This window comes from Schistocerca serialis, chromosome 1 (genome assembly GCF_023864345.2).
Source record: "Schistocerca serialis cubense isolate TAMUIC-IGC-003099 chromosome 1, iqSchSeri2.2, whole genome shotgun sequence".
In the NCBI taxonomy this organism is placed as follows: Eukaryota; Metazoa; Arthropoda; class Insecta; order Orthoptera; family Acrididae; genus Schistocerca; species Schistocerca serialis.
In genome coordinates, this window is record NC_064638.1 from 530,376,016 (window position 1) to 530,401,501 (window position 25,486).

Consider the following 25,486-nt stretch of genomic DNA (forward strand, 5'->3'; position numbering starts at 1 on the left):
AGAACAGAGGGCCTACAGCTCTTTCTTGGGGAAACTCAGATATAAATTCTGTTTCATTCGATGATTTTCCGTGAGCTACTACAAACTGTGACCTTTCTGCCAGGAAATCACGAATCCAGTAGCACAACTGAGACGAATCTCCATAGGTACACAATTTGATTGCAATTAGAAGCCGCTTGTGAGGAATAGTTTCAAAAGCCTTCTGGAAATACAGAGATAGGGATCAACTTGAGATCTACTGTCGAAAGCGCTCATTACTTCATGTGAATAGGGAGCCAGTTGTGTCTCACGAGAACGATATTTTCTTACTCCATGTTGACTGTGTATATAGCTCGTTTCCTACGAAGTGTATCACAATGTTCGAAAACCCTACTGCAAATCGATGTCTATGATGTGGATCTGTAGTTCCGCTGATTACTTCTATTTGCTGAGCTGTGTATTTCAACGGATTACTTCTCGTATTTCCTTTCTTGTTTATTGGCGTGACCTTTGCAAATTTTCAGTCTTTAGCTGCGGATCTTTCGTCGACCGCGACGCTGCATATGATTGTTAGCAATAGAGCTATTTATCAGCATACTCCAAAAGAAATTTGACTAATGTAGGCTCTGGATCGGAAGACTTGTCTTTCTTAATGTTATGTAACATTGCCGGAGAAAAGCGATCTTATTGTGATAAAATTATTTAAAAGCAAAATTGATCGCAGTCGCCGTCATCCAGATGGTGCAAACTCTGATGATGGCCCGTAATTCAAAGGCCGAAACCAGTCAGAAGTTAACATCGGCTGTGATCAAGACTGCTTTTAAGTAATTTTAAGCTTGTCTTTATTGAGTGACTGAAGTTGTTTCAATACGCCTATGGTACCCATTTTAAGTGACTCATGTTGGCAGCTGTTCTTCATTGGAATTCTGGAATATTTACTGGATCTTCTTTGGTGAAGAAATTTCGGAAACCATGTCTAGTAACTCCACTTTAGTGGCGCTCTCGTTGGTAAAATTACCATTGCTCTCACGCAGTGAAGGTACTGACTGCGTCTTGTCGCTGATGTACTGTACGTACTACCAGAATTTCTTTTGATTTTCTGCCAGAATTCGAGACAGAGATTTGTTTTGGGAATTAGTAGAAGCATCTCGTGTTGAAGTCTGCACTAGATGGCGAATTTCTGTGAGAGACTGACACTTTTACAAAAGTTTATCTCCTGCATATGTGCAGAGAGAAACTTGAAGTAACTTTTAACTTATCCTTACGACTTAATTTCTTATACGTACAAACACATACAAACTTGGGATTTTTTTAACAAGTACATTTAGGATGAAAATAAATGTTCAGTGTTCCCTCCATCGAGTGCACGACACACATCCGGACGACAGTCTAACTCGTGCCTCGCTTGTTGGAAGGGGAGGCACGTAGACGGAAAAGAAAGGAAAAGTGAACTGAGACGACCGCGGAGGCCATTTGTGCAGTGCGAGATTCGTACGCCCCCTTAGCCTGTAGGACTATGGGAGATGCGTAGTCTCGACGAAAATCACGTCGTACAGTTGTAACTGCATTGCACCTGCTGAAACGGTGACCGCAAAAAGCGTTCCGGTGCTGTATTACCACCATCTCGACTCGACGCACATCATTCAGTAATGAACGTGCGAGCTAGCGAACTCCGAGGCAAGCTTTTAGTTTACATGCATAGTTAAAATCAACCCCCAGTTTCCACCTTCATTATGTAGAAGATGTGGTCGTGTGAAATCGGCTGATTTTTTTTTTTTAAACGCAGTGTGCTGCACGGATTTAGAACGTATATCGAGAGCCTCCCTGTGAATGACAATTATAAGTGAGACGTATGTTGATTGCTTGTCTTTCAACTACAACCAATGCACGAACTTCTGCCAAGTCCCTATAAGGGTTAATGAAATAGATCTCGGAAAACAACGGAAATCGCTGAAACTCAACCACGCCCGAGAACCTGAGGGTGTCCCTGTCAGATTCTACTCATACAGGGTGATTCAAAAGTCATGTCATAGGACAAACAGGTTGAACCGGAACTCCACTGACAAATTTTCAGAGGAGGTAATATGGGTCAAAACAAGGAGAAATTATAGTAAACAAGGGCTCTAAAATGCATACTTCAACAGCTATACGCATTTATTCTTCTTCCATAATGTGAATTATGTCTCATCTACTGCAAACTCTTTGCTTTCCATATTGTGAGAGGTGTTAGTAAGGACCAAAACAAGAAAAAAATGTCCAGCAAACAGGGGGTCTAAAGTGCATGCCTTAATAACTATGATTACTTGTTCACTAGATAAGATGTGTTTCATAGTAGTGAAGACGAACAAGCGCTCGTGGCTCGTAAGGTATGCATTTTGGAGCCCATGTTTATTGGACATTGTTTTCCCTGTTTTGGCACATACTAGCACCTCTGAAAGTTTAACGATGGGGCTCTGGTTCACCCTATTTTGTCCTATGGGGCATGGCTTTTGAATCAAGGTGTACAACAGAGCTAGGTTCACACTTAATTCTAATTTGCGGTAGATCATTTCAACAGATAAGTGCGCCCAGCAATTTGAAAAGAGCGCAGTTCACGTCCTTCAACAAAAAAGGCACATAACTACACCACTGGCCATTAAAATTGCTACACCACGAAGAAATGCAGATGATAAACGGGTATTCATTGGACAAATATATTATACTAGAACTGACAAGTGATTACATTTTCACGCAATTTGAGTGCATGGATCCTGAAAAACCAGTACCCACAACAACCACCTCTAGCCGTAATAACGGTCTTGATACGCCTGGGCATTGAGTCAAACAGAGCTTGGATGGCGTGTACAGGTACAGCTGCCCATTATAGTATAATAAAATAATGGAATAGATGATAATAAAATGCGTAGCTTTTTAAAATGTATTGAATTAATGAGATTAATTTTTCGGCGTGAATGACAAGCACAATAAGCTGAGCTATGCCTGGAAATAAGTCCGTATTAGTTCATATTATTTTGCAGGGCGGAGTAGTTTCTTTCTCTGCTGTAGATTTGTGCTTACCATTCTTTATAATGCTACGTTTGGTCGCCGCGTTCACCTTTGAAGTCTTGACCGTGTTCCTATTAAGCTTATCGGATCTTCGTAATTTTCCAAAGTACACAGGTGGGCTTCAGTTATTGTAATTATTGTACTATTTGAAATAACAACTCACACGACCTTTCTGTTAATAAAACAATACTGTATTTTTCTAAACGGTGCACATATGAAATCCACACTCCTCACTTATTCATAGCGACCCCAAAATGGCGGTCTACAATTACTCGCTAAAAAATTGACGTGCTTCTCACTCTTTCACTAGCTGAGCGCGAATCCCTCCTTCCTCCTACCGGTACCAGAAAAAATCCTCTGTTTATTAACAACTGAAAGTCAAAAAATACATGACGGTAGGCATAGGCTCTACGATGGGCTACCGCTTCATCTTGTCTCTTTGCCTTTAAGGAAGACGAAAACATAAAGGAAATGCAAAAGGTTTATCACACCATGCAGCTTCAACACGATACATCAAGAGTAGTGACTGGCATATTGTCACGAACCAGTTGCTCGGCCACCATTGACCAGACATTTAAAATTTGTTGAGAGATCTGGAGAATGTGCTGGCCAGGACAGCTGTCGAACATTTTCTGTACCCAGAAAGGCCCGTACAGGACCTGCAACATGCGGTCGTGCATTATCCTGCTGAAATGTAGGGTTTCGCAGGGATCGAATGAAGGGTAGAGCCACGGGTCGTAACACATCTGAAATGTAACGTCCACTGTTCAAAGTGCCGTCAATGCGAACAAGAGGTAACCGAGACGTGTAACCAATGGCAGGTGATACGCCAGTATGGCGACGACGAATACACTCTTCCAATGTGCGTTCACCACGATGTCGCCAAACACGGATGCGACCCCCATGATGCTGTAAACAGAAGCTGGATTCATTCGAAAAAATGACGTTTTGCACTCGTGCACCCAGGTTCGTCGTTGAATACACCATCGCAGGCGCTCCTGCCTGTGAAGCAGGGGTAACTGTAGCCATGGTCTCCGAGCTGATAGACCATGCCGCTGCAAACGTCGTCGAACTGTTCGTGCAGATGGTTGTTGTCTTGCAAACGTCCCCATCTGTTGACTCAGGGATCGAGACGTGGCTGCACTATCCGTTACAGCCATGCGGATAAGATGCATGTCATCTCGACTGCTAGTGATACGAGGCCGTTGGGATCCAGCACGGCGTTTCGTATTACCCTCCTGAACCCACCGATTCCATATTCTGCTAACAGTCAGTGGATCTGGACCAACGCGAGCAGAAATGTCGCAACACGATAAACCGCAATCGCGATAGGCTATAATCAGACCTTTGACAAAGTCGGAAACGTGGTGGTACGCATTTCTCCTCCTTACACGAGGTATCACAACAACGTTTCACCAGGCAATGCCGGTCAACTGCTGTTTGTGTTTGAGAAATCGGTTGGAAACTTTCCTCATGTCAGCATGTTGTAGGTGTCGCCACCGGCGCCAACCTTGTGTGAATGCTCTGAAAAGCTAATTATTCGCATATCACAGCATCTTCTTCCTGTCGGTTAAATTTCGCGTCTGTAGCACGTCATCTTCATGGTGTAGCAATTTTAATGGCCAATAGTGTAGTTTACGGAACTTCGGTCCTACGTCATCCACCTACATTCAGATCATAATTCTGCCACTTATTCTGATTTCAAACATGTTCATTTAATGTGATGTTTGTCATGTGCTATTCTCACACCACATTCTAACTGACGTGAGTGGAACTTGGTAGTACCCTAATCATAGAAGATACGTAGCAGACTCCTAACCTGTGTGCACGTGGTATACGGACTTTTTGACAGGAATGGCAAAAGGACTTTCTCTTCAAGGAAGAGGCTCCTACATGTAATGAAACGAATTTTTGCGTCGTCACAAATCGGAAGTCTCATATTGAAGATATGTTAGGTGTTTATGGTCATATTTTTTCCAAAGTTGTTTCACAGAGGAAGATTGCACTGTAGTTCCTTCTCTAGATTGTCGCACAGATGACAAAGTGGTAGATATCGAAATAGACGACAGAGGGATAGAGAAACAATTAAGATCGCTCAAAAGAGGAAAGGCCTCTGGACCTGATGGGATACCAGTTCAATTTTACACAGAGTACGCGAAGGAACTTTCCTCCCTTCTTGCAGCGGTGTACCGTAGGTCTCTAGAAGAGCGTAGCGTTCCAAAGGATTGGAAAAGGGCACAGGTCATCCCCGTTTTCAAGAAGGGACGTCGAGCAGATGTGCAGAACTATAGACCTATATCTCTAACGTCGATCAGTTGTAGAATTTTGGAACACGTATTGTGTTCGAGTATAATGACTTTTCTGGAGACTAGAAATCTACTCTGTAGGAATCAGCATGGGTTTCGAAAAAGACGGTCATGTGAAACCCAGCTCGCGCTATTCGTCCACGAGACTCAGAGGGCCATAGACACGGGTTCACAGGTAGATGCCGTGTTTCTTGACTTCCGCAAGGCGTTCGATACAGTTCGCCACAGTCGTTTGATGAACAAAGTAAGAGCATATCGACTATCAGACCAATTGTGTGATTGGATTGAGGAGTTCCTAGATAACAGGACGCAGCATGTCATTCTCAATGGAGAGAAGTCTTCCGAAGTAAGAGTGATTTCAGGTGTCCGCAGGGGAGTGTCATAGGGCCGTTGCTATTCACAATATACATAAATGACCTTGTGGATGACATCGGAAGTTCACTGAGGCTTTTTGCGGATGATGCTGTGGTGTATCGAGAGGTTGTAACAATGGAAAATTGTACTGAAATGCAGGAGGATCTGCAGCGAATTGACGCATGGTGCAGCTAATGGCAATTGAATCTCAATGTAGACAAGTGTAATGTGCTGCGAATACATGCTTTATCATTTAGCTACAAAATAGCAGGTCAGCAACTGGAAGCAGTTAATACCATAAATTATCTGGGAGTACGCATTAGGAGTGATTTAAAATGGAATGATCATATAATGTTGATCGTCGGTAAAGCAGATGCCAGACTGAGATTCATTGGAAGAATCCTAAGGAAATGCAATCCGAAAACAAAGGAAGTAGGTTACAGTACGCTTGTTCGCCCACTGCTTGAATACTGATCAGCAGTGTGGGATCCGTACCAAATAGGGTTGATAGAAGATATAGAGAAGATCGAACGGAGAGCAGCGCGCTTCGTTACAGGATCATTTAGTAATCGCGAAAGCGTTACGGAGATGATAGACAAAATCCAGTGGAAGACTCTGCAGGAGAGACGCTCAGTAGCTCGGTACGGGCTTTTGTCAAAGTTTCGAGAACATACCTTCACCGAAGAGTCAAGCAGTATATTGCTCCCTCCTACGTATATCTCGCGAAGAGACCATGAGGATAAAATCAGAGAGATTAGAGCCCACACAGAGGCATACCGACAATCCTTCTTTCCACGAACAATACGAGACTGGAATAGAAGGGAGAACCGATAGAGGTACTCAAGGTACCCTCCGCCACACACCGTCAGGTGGCTTGCGGAGTATGGATGTAGATGTAGATGTACGCGAGCGAAGAAGGTGACAGAAGAACAGCAGGGCGCATACTTGGGGACACGTACCTATTGCTCGAACGTTGGGAGGAATTATGGAATTACGTACAAACGGCCGCTGGAAAGAAGAAGATCACTGTCTACATAATGTTTCGTAATCTGACTAGAAACATACACGTATGTAATATATGAAGGGAAAAGATTTTTACCAAAAATTTCTAAAGTTTCTTGGTCGATTTCCTTCAAATTCCTACACTATCCCTTATGAACATTTGGGCAGACATAGGATATATATATATATATATATATATATATATATATATGTGTGTGTGTGTGTGTGTGTGTGTATAGGAGAAACGCTATTACCAAACATCTCGGAAAGTGCTTCACCGATTACCTTCAAGGTGGTTGGAAGATTTACTCAAATTTCTACGTTCAAATAAAACAATGAGGACAATGAAAAATTGTATATCGCAGTAAAATGACTGTAATTCCTGTCAAGAGAATAAATTACAGCAGCAGAACCCGTCTTGGTGATAATACCATCAGGATGAACTTAATGCCTGCCTCAAGCCACCGGCCTTATGGAGAGAGGTGTGCAAAATGCATCTCAGGACCAATACGACGATTCACTTTCGAGGAGAAACGAATGAAGAGCAGTTTAAACAGCAACTGCTCTCACTTGACGGAGAATTACCTGTCTACCCTTCTACCAGTCTAATTTCGTTTCCCGTAAATTTCTGCAACATGGTCAAGTCACTCGACGACCTATTAGCTAATGTGTTTCCGGATATATACAAAAATTACAACTTTCATCGATGGCACTACAAAACCACAGTCCTAAGTATGTTAATGATTTATGCTGGAAATGCTCCATTGATTCAGTAATGGACACACAGAAAGCTGTGCATTACGCGACAGAATGTTTAAATGCTCTTGAGCCCCCAGGATTACCGTCACAAAAGCTCATTTAAAAAAAAAAAAAAGGAATCCCTATCATACTAGCCAACATCGCCCCGCTTTCGCTGTGCAACGGAACAAGAAGAGCCTATTGCCGAAAATACGAAAGGCCACCATCATTACGGGGTAGCGCAAAGACATACTCATTCCTCGCATTCTACATCTACATCTACATCTATACTCCGCGAGCCACCTTACGGTGTGTGGCGGAGGGTACTTATTGTACCACTATCTGATTCCCCCCTTCCCTGTTCCATTCACGAATTGTGCGTGGGAAGAACGACTGCTTGTAAGTCTCCGTATTTGCTCTAATTTCTCGGGTCTTTTCGTTGTGATCATTACGCGAGATATATGTGGGCGGTAGTAATATGTTGCCCATCTCTTCCCGGAATGTGCTCTCTCGTAATTTCGATAATAAACCTCTCCGTATTGCGTAACGCCTTTCTTGAAGTGTCCGCCACTGGAGCTTGTTCAGCATCTCCGTAACGCTCTCGCGCTGACTAAATGTCCCCATGACGAATCGCGCTGCTTTTCGCTGGATTATGTCTATCTCTTCTATTAATCCAACCTGGTAAGGGTCCCATACTGATGAGCAATACTCAAGAATCGGACGAACAAGCGTTTTGTAAGCTACTTCTTTCGTCGATGAGTCACATTTTCTTAGAATTCTTCCTATGAATCTCAACCTGGCGCCTGCTTTTCCCACTATTTGTTTTATGTGATAATTCCACTTCAGATCGCTCCGGATAGTAACTCCTAAGTATTTTACGGTCGTTACCGCTTCCAATGATTTACCACCTATGGCATAATCGTACTGGAATGGATTTCTGCCCCTATGTATGCGCATTATATTACATTTATCTACGTTTAGGGAAAGCTGCCAGCTGTCGCACCATGCATTAATCCTCTGCAGGTCCTCCTGGAGTACGTACGAGTCTTCTGATGTTGCTACTTTCTTGTGGACAACCGTGTCATCTGCAAATAGCCTCACGGAGCTACCGATGTTGTCAACTAAGTCATTTATGTATATTGTAAACAATAAAGGTCCTATCACGCTTCCCTGCGGTACTCCCGAAATTACCTCTACATCTGCAGATTTTGAACCGTTAAGAATGACATGTTGTGTTCTTTCTTCTAGGAAATCCTGAATCCAATCACAAACCTGGTCCGATATTCCGTAAGCTCGTATTTTTTTCACTAAACGTAAGTGCGGAACCGTATCAAATGCCTTCCTGAAGTCCAGGAATACGGCATCAATCTGCTCGCCAGTGTCTACGGCACTGTGAATTTCTTGGGCAAATAGGGCGAGCTGAGTTTCACATGATCTCTGTTTGCGGAATCCATGTTGGTTATGATGAAGGAGATTTGTATTATCTAAGAACGTCATAATACGAGAACACAAAACATGTTCCATTATTCTACAACAGATTGACGTAAGCGAAATAGGCCTATAATTATTCGCATCTGATTTATGACCCTTCTTGAAAATGGGAACGACCTGCGCTTTCTTCCAGTCGCTAGGTACTTTACGTTCTTCCAGCGATCTACGATAAATTGCTGATAGAAAGGGGGCAAGTTCTTTAGCATAATCACTGTAGAATCTTAAGGGTATCTCGTCTGGTCCGGATGCTTTTCCGCTACTAAGTGATAGCAGTTGTTTTTCAATTCCGATATCGTTTATTTCAATATTTTCCATTTTGGCGTCCGTGCGACGGCTGAAGTCAGGGACCGTGTTACGATTTTCCGCAGTGAAACAGTTTCGGAACACTGAATTCAGTATTTCTGCCTTTCTTCGGTCGTCCTCTGTTTCGGTGCCATCGTGGTCAATGAGTGACTGAATAGGGGATTTAGATCCGCTTACCGATTTTACATATGACCAAAACTTTTTAGGGTTGTTGTTTAGACTGTTTGCCATTGTTTTATGTTCGAATTCGTTGAATGCTTCTCTCATTGCTCTCTTTACGCTCTTTTTCGCTTCGTTCAGCTTTTCCTTATCAGCTATGATTCGACTACTCTTAAACCTATGATGAAGCTTTCTTTGTTTCCGTAGTACCTTTCGTACATGATTGTTATACCACGGTGGATCTTTCCCCTCGCTTTGGACCTTAGTCGGTACGAACTTATCTAAGGCGTACTGGACGATGTTTCTGAATTTTTTCCATTTTTGTTCCACATCCTCTTCCTCAGAAATGAACGTTTGATGGTGGTCACTCAGATATTCTGCGATTTGTGCCCTATCACTCTTGTTAAGCAAATATATTTTCCTTCCTTTCTTGGCATTTCTTATTACACTTGTAGTCATTGATGCAACCACTGTTGGGAAGGGGTAAGGCAGCTGCCACGCGGCCAGATCCCACCTTCGCCTTTCGGCCAGGCACGCGCGAGCCCACCACTGTCCGCCATTCACCCTGGAGTGATGGCTGACCGGTAAGATGCTCACTGCCGGAAGACGCAGCGACATCAGGGGTTCCATGTGATTCCAAGGCCACCGAAGTAGGCATAGGTCTCACCACAGTTGCCCCAACGCCACTACGAGCCGACGCCTGCGCCTCGAGCTCGATGAGCCTAACAGACAAAGCCTCCACCTGCCCCCGAAGAGTGGCCAATTCTCCTTGCGTCCGCTCACAACAACCACAGTCCCTACACATGACTATGTTTACCCTACTCTATACGGTGACAAATTCCCAAGATAATCTTCTGATGAGCTACTCTGATAATCAAGAAACACTCACTGAAATACGAGACGCGAAAACTACGCTAGGTTTTCCCAGAAAAACTATTTAAAAGCTAAGCCCAGCAAATAAGTACAAAAACGCTTTATACAAACAGTTCCGTTGATATCCAGTGATTTACGTATGCTCTTAGATTTAAAGCGACTGCAGTTTCCCATGCCACTTGCATTCACTATGACTATCAACAAGCCAATCATTTTTTTTGGCTGGCATTAGCTTGGACACGCCATGTTTTTCACATGGGACCACTTTATCATCATCAGTTTGAAGTCCTCGAAGACGTTTTTTAAGTTTTGGAAACAGATCAAAATTGCATGGGACCACGTGGGGACTGTATGGAGGATGATCGAAGACAGTGAACCTTAGGCGTAGGATTGCTGCAGACGTCGCAACGCTTGTGTGTGGTCTAGCTCTGTCATGATAAAGGAGAGAGTGCTCCATGTGTGGGACACACTTCGAATTTGAAACTCGATTTGAGCGCACTGTTTCTCACCCACCGACATAGTTACGTTACACACTGCCATGTCAAACGCTACAATACAGAGCCCTCTAGCGGCAGACGGCTGCAAATGAGTAGACATGAAGAATAAAGACGAATAATGTTAACAAAGTTTGTTTTATTTAAAAATCTTAACGAGTTTTCTCATAAAAATTCAGAGGCGTTACTTTTCAGTACACTCTTGTACATTTCTCATTTTTATGACCAAATGAGTCAAAGCAGACCACTGGTATCGGAAGGTTCAGTATTTCCCTCCCCCCACCCCCAAAGTAGATTACATATCACAGCCCAATATTAAATCATAAGTTCCAGTTAGACAAATTAATTACAATTGCCCTTAAATTTTAGGGTTACGTACCACGTAAGCAACGAGTGGGTATAAAACCTGTGATAAGATTGAATATTTTGTTTTTCACGGCCAGGGTTTACTTCAGTTGGAATGCTCAGTCCAAGAGGCCGTGGTCGATGTGTAAAACTACTCAATTTACGTTTCGTCCCAATATGAGGGAGACATCAACAGAGATAAATCGGCAAATGCGTCCTACGCTCAAATTCGGGGCCCCCTTGAGGTCTGGATGCAGTTGCCGATTTATCCGATGACGGAGCACATGGGGACGAAACGTCATTGAACAATTTTACATACCGATCACGTCCTCTCAGGTAGAATGTTTTAGCTGAAATCGTGAGATCATATTGATTTCTTTCATTATAGCCAGATATTGTCTCCCTCCAAACCCTTACGGTCATGTACACGACACAGGTTACCATAGTTTTCGCCAAACACCTTCACATCTATTTATAATTTCATTGAAATGGCACCTTAATGCAAACGCCCACTAATAACGTAATTTCCAAATCGAAAATTACCTTGTATGTACTTGTAAGAGGTCCATGACTAAGGAATTTATTGCTAGCTCACTCGAGCAGATGTAACTTCGCGATGGATTGCTCACGCACTGCCTGCGATATGTAAGCTACAATAGAATCGCTGACCAGAGAGCAGTGTCGGCAGTAGTAGTAGTAGCTCGTAGTCGAGCGGTTGGGTCAGTTCGCTCTTAGAGAGCAGTTGTCTAGTTGTATAGCTCACAGAGGGCACTTGTGTCTTGTAAGGAATTGCGGGGGCCGGTCGTGGAGAGCGGTGGCGATTCCTGACCGATGTGGTCTAAGGTAAAACCAAAAATTACTATTTATAGCCGCGCGTGTATGTAATTTGTAACAACTGATTTTGTACTATTGTTATATCAAGTTCCATGTAAATGTTTTTAAAAAATCTTTTAATAATAATCTTCCTTATAAAATAAACTTTTGACCATCATTCATCTGAATTTAAAGATTTTACTAATTTCATAATCATTCCGATTATAGTAAAGAAAAATCAGTTGTCTCTTTTTATACATGACAATAGCGACCAGCATTGCACTGGGCTGTGCCAGAAAAATTTCTTTTAGGAGCAGATATATACGCGTAATCTGGCGACATAATTGAGGTAAGAATTTTCAGTTTATTCAGAATGACTTTTCAGGACCTTGACGCAGCATTGCTGACGTCCAGATTTACCAGTTTAGATTCACAGTCAGTTAATTATTGAAAGGTTATAAGTGAGCCACAAACACTCGAGGAATACTCAAGGAAAGCCGGCCGGAGTGGCCGTGTGATTCTAGGAGCTACAGTCTGGAGCCGAGCGACCGCTACGGTCGCAGGTTCGAATCCTGCCTCGGGCATGGGTGTGTGTGTGATGTCCTTAGGTTAGTTAGGCTTAATTAGTTCTAAGTTCTAGGTGACTGATGACCTCAGAAGTTAAGTCTCATAGTGCTCAGAGACATTTGAACCATTTTTTGAGAGGTTAGTCACGTTTTTATTGCGAGGTTACGGAAATAAACTGTTGGAGGTTACATACTAATCGTGTAGTGATGATGTTACAAACTTTCAGAGGTGATGGAGTAGGGTACATGTATCAATGTGTGTTAAGGGACCATCGTCCAGAAACGACCGAGTCAAAAGTTGTAAGAGATAATCGTTCTGATACCTCTGACAGTGGAGTACATGTACTGATGCTATTGTTGCTAAGGTTTTAGGGTAGCAACTTCAAAATGTGGCAGTATGGGCCAACACAAGAAAAAAATTTCTACTAAACATAGGCTTTAAAATGCGTACCTTAAGAGCTATGAGCACATTTTCAGGTTCGCTCATGTGAGACACATCTCTTCTAGTGAACAATTGCCCATACCTCTTATGGTATGAGATTTAGACCCATATTTACGGACTTCTTTTCATGTTTTCGTAAATACTATCACCCCTGAACGTTTCCTGCGTAGTAGTAGCGAAACTCTCATCTGTGAAAGTTGGTACCCTCTGACAGTTGAAGAAACACTCGCACCCCTAGCGCCAAGAAAGCCATTCATCACTTAGCGTCATATGCGCCATAAGATAAATGTTACTTTTCAATTCTTTTTCTACGTAATTTACGAAATACTCATTTTTTGTGTCTCGAGTGGTAGTAAAATAATAGTGATCTGAACAATCGTGAAACAAATTTAAACAAAGCCGAAACTCATGCATAAAATGACATAAGGTCCAATATCTTCATGAAGAAATACTCTCGAAACCGCATGTGAGTGCAGCTTATCACACGGAAAGCAAGAGAATATTCAACATTTCATCCATAAGAGGCGTATCGAAGGTTGTCCAGAAAGTAAGTACCGATCGGTCGCGAAATGGAAACCACAGTGAAAACCAGAAATGTTTTATCTGCAACAGTAAGGTACATCTTCCACCTACTTATCTGCATAGTCGCCGCTCCAACTTTGGGTAATGTCGAGTTTTGTCGTAGTGTTGTATCAACTTTCCGATATCATCGTCATAGAAAGCAGCCACCTGTGCTCTCTGCCAGTTATCTGCACTGGTCTGCAGCTCGTTGTCTGTGGAAAAATTTTGTTTTCATAGCCAGCGGCTCTTGTGAACAGAGATGGGACTCAGGGGCAGCCAATTACGGACAGTATTGTGGGTGATCAAACACTTCTCATCGGAACGCTGCAGGAACGTCTTCATTGCCCCTGCAGTGTGCGGCCGAGAACTGGCACGAAGAAGGAACTGCTCGACAGTTGTGTTATGTGGTCTGCATGGCACAGGCGAAATCTCTAACCAGACCCTCATACTTGGCGGGAGACGCTATTCCCTACGCATCTTTGCTTGTTCACTGTTCACTAAAAACTGAAAAGAGCGACGCGACACGATCGACGGGCGTAGTAGAGACACTGCCCAACACATCTATGCAAAGCTTTACCGGATTTTCCCAGTGGTTTCCATTTCGCGACCCATCGGAACATACTTTCTGGACAACCCTCGTATTTCTGTTCCTGACTGGTGTTAATGATTAGCACTTCAATCAACATATCAATTCATGAATACGTACTGTCTGTAATAATTTCTTCCTCTAAGACCTCGGTGTTGAAATATTGTAATGTGTATGGCCCTGATGTGGAAACAGTAATAGTAGAATTAGTTTCTTTTGAGTCTGGAGACAGTTTGATTCTTTTTGTCGTTTGATTGTCAAACCTGCTGGTAGTTTTCTCTTCACCTACAGTTATAGTGGCTTATCTGCAACGCTAAGTAATGTACGTACTGCATTCCATGCACTGATTTCTTTCTAGGTGTTGTAGATGAAACTTTGCGTTATTGTATAAATATACTCTTTCTGCAATTCATCATGACTTTTGATGTTTACTAGATACACTACTGGCCATTAGAAATTGCTACACCACGAAGATGACGTGCTACAGACGCGAAATTTAACGACAGGAAGAAGATGCTGTGATATGCAAATGATTAGCTTTTCAGAGCATTCACACAAGGTTGGCGCCGGTGGTGACACCTACAACGTGCTGACATGAGGAATGTTTCCAACCGATTTCTCATACACAAACAGCAGTTGACCGGCGTTGCCTGGTGAAACGTTGTTGTGATCCTTCGTGTAAGGAGGCGAAATGCGTACCATCACGTTTCCGACTTTGATAAAGGTCGGATTGTAGCCTATCGCGATTGCGGTTTATCGTATCGCGACATTGCTGCTCGCATTGGTCGAGATCCAATGACTGTTAGCAGAATATGGAATCGGTGGGTTCAGGAGGGTAATACGGATCGCCGTGCTGGATCCCAACGGCCTGGTACCACTAGCAGACGAGATGACAGGCATCTTATCCGCATGGCTGTAACGGATCGTATAGACACGTCTCGATCCCTGAGTCAACAGATGGGGACGTTTGCAAGACAACAACCATCTGCACGAACAGTTCGACGACGTTTGCAGCAGCATAGACTATCAGCTCGGAGACCATGGCTGCGGTTACCCTTGACGCTGCATCACAGACAGGTGTACTCAACGACGAACCTGGGTGCACGAATGGCAAAACGTCATTTTTTCCGATGAATCCAGTTTCTGTTTACAGCATCATGATGGTCGCATCCGTGTTTGGCGACATCGCGGTGAACGCACATTGGAAGCGTGTATTCGTCATCGCCATACTATCATCCTGCGTGATGGTATGGGGTACGATTGGTTACACGTCTCGGTCACCTCTTGTTCGCATTGACGGCACTTTCAACAGTGGACGTTACATTTCCGATTTGTTACGACCCGTGGCTCTACCCTTCATTCGATCCCTGCGAAACCCTACATTTCAGCAGGATATTGCACAAACCGCATGTTGCAGATCCTGTACGGGCCTTTCTGGATACAGAAAATGTTCGAGTGCTGCCCTGGCCAGCACATTCTCCTGATCTCTCACCAATTGAAAACGTCTGCTCAATGGTGGCCGAGCAACTGGCTCGTTACAATAAGCCAGTCACTACTCTTGATGAACTGTGGTATCGTGTTGAAGCTGCATGGGCAACTGTACCTGTACACGCCATCCAAGCTCTGTTTGACTCGATGCCCAGGCGTATGAAAGCCGTTATTACGGCCAGAGGTGGTTGTTCTGGGTACTGATTTCTCAGGATCTAAGCACCCAAATTGCGTGAAAATGTAATCACATGTCAGTTCTAGTAAAATATATTTGTCCAATGAACACCCGTTTTATCATCTGCATTTCTTCTTGGTGTAGCAATTTTAATGGCCAGTAGTGTATATCTTATACTTAAAAAGAAACATTATTTTTCAATAAATGTATGTAGGTTACAGGGAAATTGTAGCTAGTCTTGTTACATACCTGTTATGGTACTTCGGAAATCTATACATTGACATAATTATGGCGTTACATACTCTCCCATTTGTACAAACCCTGTTAGAAATATGTATAAATGATGCTACTTGCATTCGTCGGGTATAGCTTTCAACTGTGTAGTTTACTGTCCACCTGGCGTGTTGCTGTCCCAGCGTATAACAAAACTGAGCTGCAGTGTGGCGACTGTATGCGTTAAGCTTTAGTAAAATGCTTTACATTGTCCAGTCACATTAGTGCGACCGCTTGTCAAAAACCTGAATAATTACCTCATGCAGCATGAGACTTGCAGGAAGAGAGTCAATGGCCTTGTGGAAGGTGCCGACAGGGATGTGGAGCCACGCCGACTCGAGTGCCATGGCGAGCTTCGCTAGATTTCTCGGTTGAGGATGCATGGTGCGAACAGCCCACTAGAGGGGGTCACGCAGCTTCTCGATTGAGTTTAAATCTGGGATGTTTAGTGGTCAGGGGAGTACAGTGAACTCATACTGATACTCTTCATACCACGCACACGTTCACTGCTTGCTTCGTAATACGTCGCATTGTCCTGCTGGTAAACGACAGCATGGTCAGGAAAAACAAACTGCATTTAGGGGTGGACAGGGTCCCCAATGGTAGATACATACTTGTGTACATCCATTGGGCCTTCCAGAATGACGAGATCACGCAGGGATTGCCCCCGACGTGGACACTTCCAACTATTGTTGCAGGATGTTTGCTTACGGACCTTTGGTAGCTTACACGCCGACGGCCATCTGTCCAAGAGAGCAGAAGACGTGATTCATCTGAAAAGGTCACCTGTTGCCTCTCAGAGGGCATCCAGCGTGCAAATCCTGGCCTTCGTGCAGTCGGCATGGGCGCATGAACCAGGTGCGGACACCTATACGGAGAAACGTTCGTTAACGGCGGTGAGAAAACACTGTTGGTAGACCCTTGGTTTATCTGGGCGGTCAGTTGCTTAACAGTTGCACAGGTGCTCGTCTATACGCAACTCAGCAGCCGTCTTTCACCCCTGTCATCTATGGTCCGTGGTGCATCAGAATCGCCTCGGCCCCGGTTTTGGATAGCGCCATTTTGCCATGCACTGCATATTTTGACGCCACGGCAAGCGAAGAGTTTAGAAACGTATCCATTTCTAAATGCTTCCACCCTTGGCTCGAAAGCTAATGGTCGTGCTCCTTTGGACGTCAGATAAATCACTCGGTTTCCGCATTACAACAACGACTGCACTGTTTTCCAATTTTTCCCGACTCGCTTTATACAGGGTGTTACAAAAAGGCACGGCCAAACTTTCAGGAAACATTCCTCACACACAAATAAAGAAAAGAGCTTACGTGGACATGTGTCCGGAAACGCTTAATTTCCATGTTAGAGCTCATTTTAGTTTCGTCAGTATGTACTGTACTTCCTCGATTCACCGCCAGATGGCCCAATTGAAGGAAGGTAGTGTTGTCGTCACGTCATCCACACAGATTTTCTGTGAACGTTTGGGCAGGCATTGTTGGTGATATCTTGATTGGGCCCCATGTTCTTCCACCTACGCTCAATGGAGCACGTTATCATGATTCCATACGGGATACTCTACCTGTGCTGCTAGAACATGTGCCTTTACAAGTACGACACAACATGTGGTTCATGCACGATGGAGCTCCTGCACATTTCAGTCGAAGTGGTCGTACGCTTCTCAACAACAGATTCGGTGACCGATGGATTGGTAGAGGCGGACCAATTCCATGGCCTCCACGCTCTGCTGATCTCAACCCTCTTGACTTTCATTTATGGGGGCATTTGAAAGCTCTTGTCTACGCAACCCCGGTACCAAATGTAGAGACGCTTCGTGCTCGTATTGTGGACGGCTGTGATACAATACGCCATTCTCCAGGGCTGCATCAGCACATCAGGGATTCCATGCGAGGGAGGGTGGATGCATGTATCCTCGCTAACGGAAGACATTTTGAACATTTCCTATAACAAAAGTGTTTGAAGTCACGCTGGTACGTTCTGTTGCTGTGTGTTTCCATTCCATGATTAATGTGATTTGAAGAGAAGTAATAAAATGAGCTATAACATGAAAAGTAAGCGTTTCCGGACACATGTCCACCTAACATATTTTCTTTCTTTGTGTGTGAGGAATGTTTCCTCTTAATGTTAAAGTGATGTATATCAAATGACTGCATTTATCAGAGAATTATGACTCTAAAACTGGATTTTTCCTACGCAAAGTATTACATAAATTATTCAAGTATTTTTATCGATGTCTGAGTTAATCAATAGCAATGAAAACATCGAATTTTAAGACAAACTAGATAGCAGAATCAAAGCATTTCGATCTTAGGCTTCGGTTGAAATGTGTCGCTTCAAAAGGCTTTTCTAAAAAGTGTTGTCATATCAGGATCAGGTTTTGTAAGATAATGTATCAAACAAATTCGCAATTGTGAAAAAGGACTACCATCAACTTTCCGCTCAGATAAGCGGGAAATCTGGCTTCGAGTCCCGGTCCGGCACAAATTTTCATTGTCGTCATTCCATTCTACAGCTGATAGTTGTCCTTACTCGCAATTGCGAATTCATTTCGTGTGTTACGTAATGGCTGTGGTCGCCGCAGTGCCTGTTCCTTTGGACATGCATGCATCTGCAAAGGAATTTTACATCGTAAACAGAATTACACAGGCACTGCAACATCATTCGCAAGATAAGTTTATGGAAGCTACCTCCCAACAAAACCTGTTATGTCACTACGAATAATAGGTGATTCTATTAGAACATTTAAGTAAAGATGGGGACAATTTGTAAAAGACAAATCAAATACCTATACTCGAGCCACACACATAAAGTTGAAATCAAATGGTTCAAATGGCTCTGAGCACTATGGGACTTAACATCTGTGGTCATCAGTCCCCTAGAACGTAGAACTACTTAAACCTAACTAACCTAAGGACATCACACACATCCATGCCCGAGGCAGGATTCGAACCTGCGACCGTTGCGGTCGCGCGGTTCCGGACTGAGCGCCTAGACAGAAAGTTGATAAAGAAAATATATGTAAAAATATCTATATTAAAAGAGACGGATAATTTCAAGCATTTTATGTCGGAAGTGTCTGCTATGTTACTTCAGTACCGGATTTTATTACACAAAAATTTGGGTTGTAGTTTACAAAGGAGGTTCTATCTGAAGCAATAGATTAGGAATGGATTGAGTAATCACAATCGATCGCAGATTTGTAAAAGATGGACGATTTCGATAGAATTATGTACCAAGGTAATCGCTGTATCTATTTATTTTTCTATTATGTTCATGGAATCAAGCGCGCCAAAGTTCCTTGGTCTTGAACGAGTGAATACATAGTTAACAGTATACTGTTCAGAACATATAAAAAATAAATAAAAATTAATAAAATACGAGAAACAGAAACTACACGAATAATTAACAGATTATACAAAAAAAGTTCTCAACTACTGCGAGGGACTCCAGTAGAGGGGAGTGTACAGAAGAAAAAATTTTCATCTTGGATTTGAACAACTGGAGGTTACCATTCAGTTTTTTCAGTTCTTCTGGAAGCCTGTTGAAAATATAACCTAGTGAATAGTGCACAAGTTTGCGTACAATGCGTAAAGAAGTGTTATCGAAGTGCATATCGTTTTTCCACCTTGTGTTCACTGAATGAACGTCACAGATTCTTCAGAATGAGTCAATATTATCAACAACAAATCCCATGAAGGAATACGTGTACACAGATGGCAAAGTTCGGATTACGAGACACCTGGACAACAACCTACACGAACTTCGCGAACTGACAACGCAGATCAGTCTGACCGCCCTTTTCTGGGGTAAGAATATTCTTGGCGAGTGCACAGAGTTGCCCCAAAGCAGGCCACCATACGAGACAACAGACTGAAAGTAAGCAAAGTAAATAAGCCTTCACTTTTCAGTGTCAGTGCAGATCAGTTTTATAGTGAAAATAGCAGCATTCATTTTCTGCACAAGATCTTGAACGTGATACTTGCAAGAAAGCCTTTTCCATCTGTTCGAAGTCCTAAGAATTTAAGACGTTCGACTTTACTGACTGTTTGACCACAATGGGACAATAAAAGTATCATTCGCAAGAGTTATGTGACAAAAACCGTATGTACTGCGTTTTGTTACAGTTAAGCGTTAATCTGTTCTCTGAAAGCTACGCCCTGATGTTACTGACCACCCTATTTGCTGTATCATTTGTATTACGTCCCACGTCTTTGACAATAACGCTAGCGCCACCTGCAAAGAGAAGAATTTATTTACTATCAGTCATATTTAAAGGTAGATCATTGATACGCTATTGTTACGATTTATGTGCATTGTAGCAAATTTTTCCAAAATCTTGCATCTACGCTCAGTGTTATGTTCCCGCTTCTCCGTAGAGCATATTAAGACATGGCACCATGTTTTGGGGGAATACCAGTCTGGATAAACACTCATTCGAAATTCGAAAGAGCGCAGTAAGCATAATACACGGAGACTCATTCAAGAATTTTTTCAAGGAACTAAAAATCATGACGATATCATGAACCTAAGTATGTGTTTCCAGAAAACGCCTTCGCAGTCGATGTTGTTAATGCATGCCTGCGCACTGGACTTACAGGTAAGCCGGTTCGAATCCTGGTGATGGAACATTTTCACTGCAGGTATTTGGCCGGCAAGGGGAGGAAACATGGTGACATAAAGTCCCTAATCGTATTATATACACAACCGTCTTGAAATCATTCACAGAGCCATGCGTTTTCCTTAGTCACCACTATACTTTTTATGTAACGTCACGGCGAATTTCCGATAACAGCCATGGCGGACAAGGGGCGCTAATATCATGGTCGGATAGTAGGTCAGAGGAAGGCAAGCCACCTGCTCTAGGACCCCACCTACAACGGGGATTTAGGATTCCTGCATCTGCCCCCCTACACTTATTGCCTCAGTATGCGAGTACTTTCACTTACTTTTGGTGTTCTGTGAAGGCGCATCTAGACCATAGCTGTGGAACAAAATATATAGGCGATTTTTCTACAGAAATACGTACAAATGCTTGGATTAAAAAATATTTATCAGCTAAAAAATGTGTTTAGTGAACTATCAAAGGGAATAAAAAAGGATGTTGAAGTCCCTCATGTTTACAAGAAATGCTAATAGCGAGAATTCTTGTAGTATTAAAGAATACTTCTGTCATCAGCATTCATATAGTAGAGCAACTTATTTCCTTCATTATGAAGAAGTACTTACTTTTTTAAATAAATTGTATCCGCCCATATAGAATATGACTGATTTTATTATTCTAATTTAATGTATTATGACTGCTGTTATGTCTGTGCTTTCATGTTGTACATAAGAATATTTTAAAAGACGACAAGTAATAGTAAAACCGTTTCATGTGCTATTATCTACGTAACATAATCTACGAAAAATCTATATCATTGTAATAAAGGAAATACAATGTTATATTTAGCAGGAAATCAGGAAGTTTAAGTCACACATCATTTTATCTGTGTTTAGTTGTCACCTGAAGCCGCTTCGTGACGATATATATTACATTTATTTCGCCACGAAGCGGCTTGAAGTAACAACCGAATGTCGTAAGCATAGATAAAATGATGTGCAACGTATACAGATATTATTTACACAAAAATACAAATACAATGACATTTTCACATACAAAGGTATTACATTTTTCGTCATGTATCTCATCAAGTTTCTGTCTTCTGCTTAAATGACATCTGTGTAAATTGCACATTATTTTATCTGTATTTGTGACAGTCAGTTGTCACCTGAAGATGGCCTAACAAGTCGAAAGCAGGTTTGTGAAGAAAACAACATAATATTTCCAAACATTAGAAAGTACCGGGTGATCAAAAAGTCAGTAAAAATTTGAAAACTTAATAATCCACGGAATAATATAGACAGGAAGGTAAAAATTGACACACGTGCTTGGAATGACATGGGGTGTTATTAGAACCAAAAAAAAAAATACCCGGTATTGCTAGACGCATGAAAGATCTCTTGCGCGCGTGGTTTGGTGATGATCGTGTGCTCAGCCGCCTCTTTCGTCATGCTTGGCCTCCCAAGTCTCCAGACCTCAGTCCGTGCGATTATTGGCTTTGGGGTTACCTTAAGTCGCAAGTGTATCGTGATCGACCGACATCTCTAGGGATGCTGAAAGACAACATCCGACGCCAATGCCTCACCATAACTCCGGACATGCTTTACAGTGCTGTTCACAACATTATTCCTCGACTACAGCTATTGTTGAGGAATGATGATGGACATATTGAGCATTTCCTGTAAAGAACATCATCTTTGCTTTGTCTTAGTTTGTTATGCTAATTATTGCTATTCTGATCAGATGAAGCCCCATCTGTCGGACATTTTTCAACGTTTGTATTTTTTTTGGTTCTAATAAAACCCCATGTCATTCCAAGCATGTGTGTCAGTTTGTACCTCTCTATCTACATTATTCCGTGATTTATTCAGTTTTCAAATTTATACTGACTGTTTGATCACCCGGTAGTTTAAAAATGCATTTAACGCAATCTAGACTACAATAAAACATTTCTTTAGCATGGTTCCAGGTTTCGGTCAGAATGTGGCCATCTTCAGAGCCTTTATAGTATGATGGTAGGCTGTGGCGGTGAACGAAGCACGTATTATGACTCCACAAACGTGAACTGCTTTCAGCGTTTGATGTTTGTGGAGTCATAACACGTACCCTGTTCATCTCCACCGCCTACCATCGTGGTATAAAGGGTCTGAAGGTGGTCGCATTAAGACTGAAACCAGTAACCATTCTAAATAAATGTTTTATTGTGGTCGGGACTGCTTGTAATCCATTTTTATACTAGTTTTAACTAGACGATGGTTCTGTACGAGAAATGTTCTCAAAAATTACATTAGAAAGCGTTTTCTGTTTAATATCATTATCATATTCTGCCAGAACATTCAGTTAAGCTGACTTGAAACGAAAAAAAAAAGTTCCGCGCTCCGCAGCCTCTTCTGTTCGCCTAGAGTAGCAGCTCAGCACTCGGCGGAACGCCGTTTTTAACGACGTCGTTGCTGCGCGGCTGTTGGAACCAGGGGGCGAATCGGCGTAGCATTGGGTCCGGCCGTGACGATACGGGCCTCAGCCGGCAGCAGCCGCCGACGCTTCGCCCGCGGCCCCCCACCACGCGCCGTCCACCCCTCCCCTCCTCCCCCCCCCCCCCCCACCTCCTGCTGCAGACGTCGCCCTCGCCTGCTGCGAGGAAGCCGCTGCTCTTCTGCACGGAACTGCCCGCGGCCGCCGGAGCCCGGGAGGCTGAAGGCACAGCGCACTCACCTGTCGCTAGCTGCCGCTGCCGCTGTCGTCGGTGCCGTTGGTGGCGGTGGCGGTGGTGGTGGTGGAGTGCCTGGGTACGGCGGCGGCGGAGACGCTGGAGGCCGGCGCCGTGCGGAGCCGGCGGCCGCTCGCGGCGCACTGCAGTTTGTCACCTCTGCCGGCGCGCCGCCCCTCCACGCCGCGCCGTGCGTCAACTAACCGGTCTGGTTTTTCGCATAACACATCTTTTTATTTTGTTTTATTACGCCTCCTCCTCCTCCTTCTCCTCCTGCTCCTCCTCCTGTGCTTCTCCTCGTCTAGCGCCCGGCCGTTCGCTACGGTGCAACGCTTTTTAATCCCCCGGAGACTGTATCGTCTGCCCCTTTGTCCGCTATCCTCCTCTTTCTCCGCACCTCTGCCTTCGCCGGCGGGCTTTCATCGGCACATCCTCCGGCCTCGCGATACGTTGCCCTCGCTTGTCTGGCGGCGCGGCCGATACCATCTGCATCTGCGGACGCACCTCGTGCGTGTCTGCGTGTAGTGCACCGCTGCGCGCCGCGGGAAATGACTAATGCAGTAGCCGCGGGACTCGACCTGCCGCGCATGTCTGCTGCGGGGAACGTGTCCCCGTCGTGTGTTGCCGTGTCCGAGAGCGCCCCACAGGACGGAGCTGCGTCTCCGTCCTCGCTTGCGATCGTATCAGCAGCAACGGCTCACCTTAAGTTATTGACAACAGCGCCGACATTCCGCGAGGCACAAAGTCCGTGCACCACCTACGTTTTTGGGATAACTGCAATCATACACGTTTCTCCTGGAACTGTATGCATTCCTACGTTCGAAATAACCGCTCGCAGAGTTTTAAAACCAATAAAAATTAACGGATACAGAAAAGTAAAGACACAGAGGAATTAATGACATTAGCTGCCAGTGAGCATTGATGTAAATCGATTGGGAGACTTGAAAATTTGAGCGCGACAGGAATTCAAACCCGGATGTCCTGCTTATTAGACAGATGCACTGACCACTGCGCCATCCAGACACAGTGGTCAGCACTAGTGAACGGACTACATCGTGCGCCTCCTGTCAGATCAAATTCTCAGCCTGTCCACGCACTACTAATGTTGTGCTCATTGCCAAGTATCCTCACTGCTAGTGGCATTGCGCTGATTCTTGTTAGAGTGTGGTTAGCATCCACACTGAAGTGATCAATCGTTGTCCTCACCTTAATTATATATATCTGTGTGTGTGTGTGTGTGGTGTTCCTTCTTTCAGACACGTCTGAAAGAACAGGCGTGACACCACACACGCACACACACACACACACACACACTCACACACACATGTATATAAAGTGATCTGCCAGAATGAATTTTCACTCTGCAGCGTAGATTAAAGCTGTATACTGGACTGGGTCTCGAACGTAAAACCTTTACCTATCGTGGGCAAATACTGATGATGAGAGGTGGCATGAGCCCCCGCTCATATTTCTATCTTACTCTGAGTAATTCGATTTTCCTCTCTGATTGCATGCGGTGAAAAGTTGCTATTCCTTCACACGCGGACTTCCCACGCAGCGTCTCTCGTCACCAAGGTGGTCCGGTGACAGGCGAGTTCTGCTGAGCTTGAAAGGGTTAAGCCGACGGGTGTGAGGGAGTCGAGTGGATGCTTTCCAGACGCCGACATTGTCATAAGAGCGGGAGCGACACGCCCAGATGGGCTGGAAGGGGCGGCTGGGCTAGGCATTCCATTACTTCGCATGAAACCTAGTGAAAACCGTTTCTGGCGGGCTACCAGCGAGGCGTGGGAATGACTTGTGTTCCCAGGCAGTCTTGGCGGGTAAATTCCCGCGTTTTCTGCAAAATCGTAACTGTGATTGGCTTGCTCAGGGCATAGCTCCGTGACGTAGCAACATCGCGCAGAAATTGGCGCCAAGAATCTCCATTGATGGAAAGGTAGTGCTTCGGCAATAGAGTGGAATTTTCCGCCGGTTTTCGAGTTGCTGATTTGAATGTTTAACCATGGCCACTGTCGTGGGGGTGGGAATGTTCTGTGTTCGGTTTGTACGGGTGCTCTTGTGGGAGTCGACTCTCGCCTTTCGGTCGGAGTAGGTTACAAGACTGAGCTCTCTCTGTTCTGGACAGCCTGCCTTCCATTGGCTGTCTAATATACTTTTATTTGATTGTAACTGTT

At 43.8% G+C, this 25,486-nt stretch overlaps 1 protein-coding gene across 1 annotated transcript in view; it reads right to left on the reverse strand.

The window, feature by feature from the left end:
• Positions 1-23,445, reverse strand: part of LOC126411337 (uncharacterized) — a 1,112,707-nt gene extending 1,089,262 nt beyond the window's left edge. Inside the window, exon 1 of the mRNA XM_050081360.1 lies at positions 23,318-23,445. The gene's annotated coding sequence lies outside the window, so the exon portion shown is untranslated. The remainder of the gene's footprint in view (positions 1-23,317) is intronic.
• Between the last annotated feature and the right edge of the window lie 2,041 nt (positions 23,446-25,486).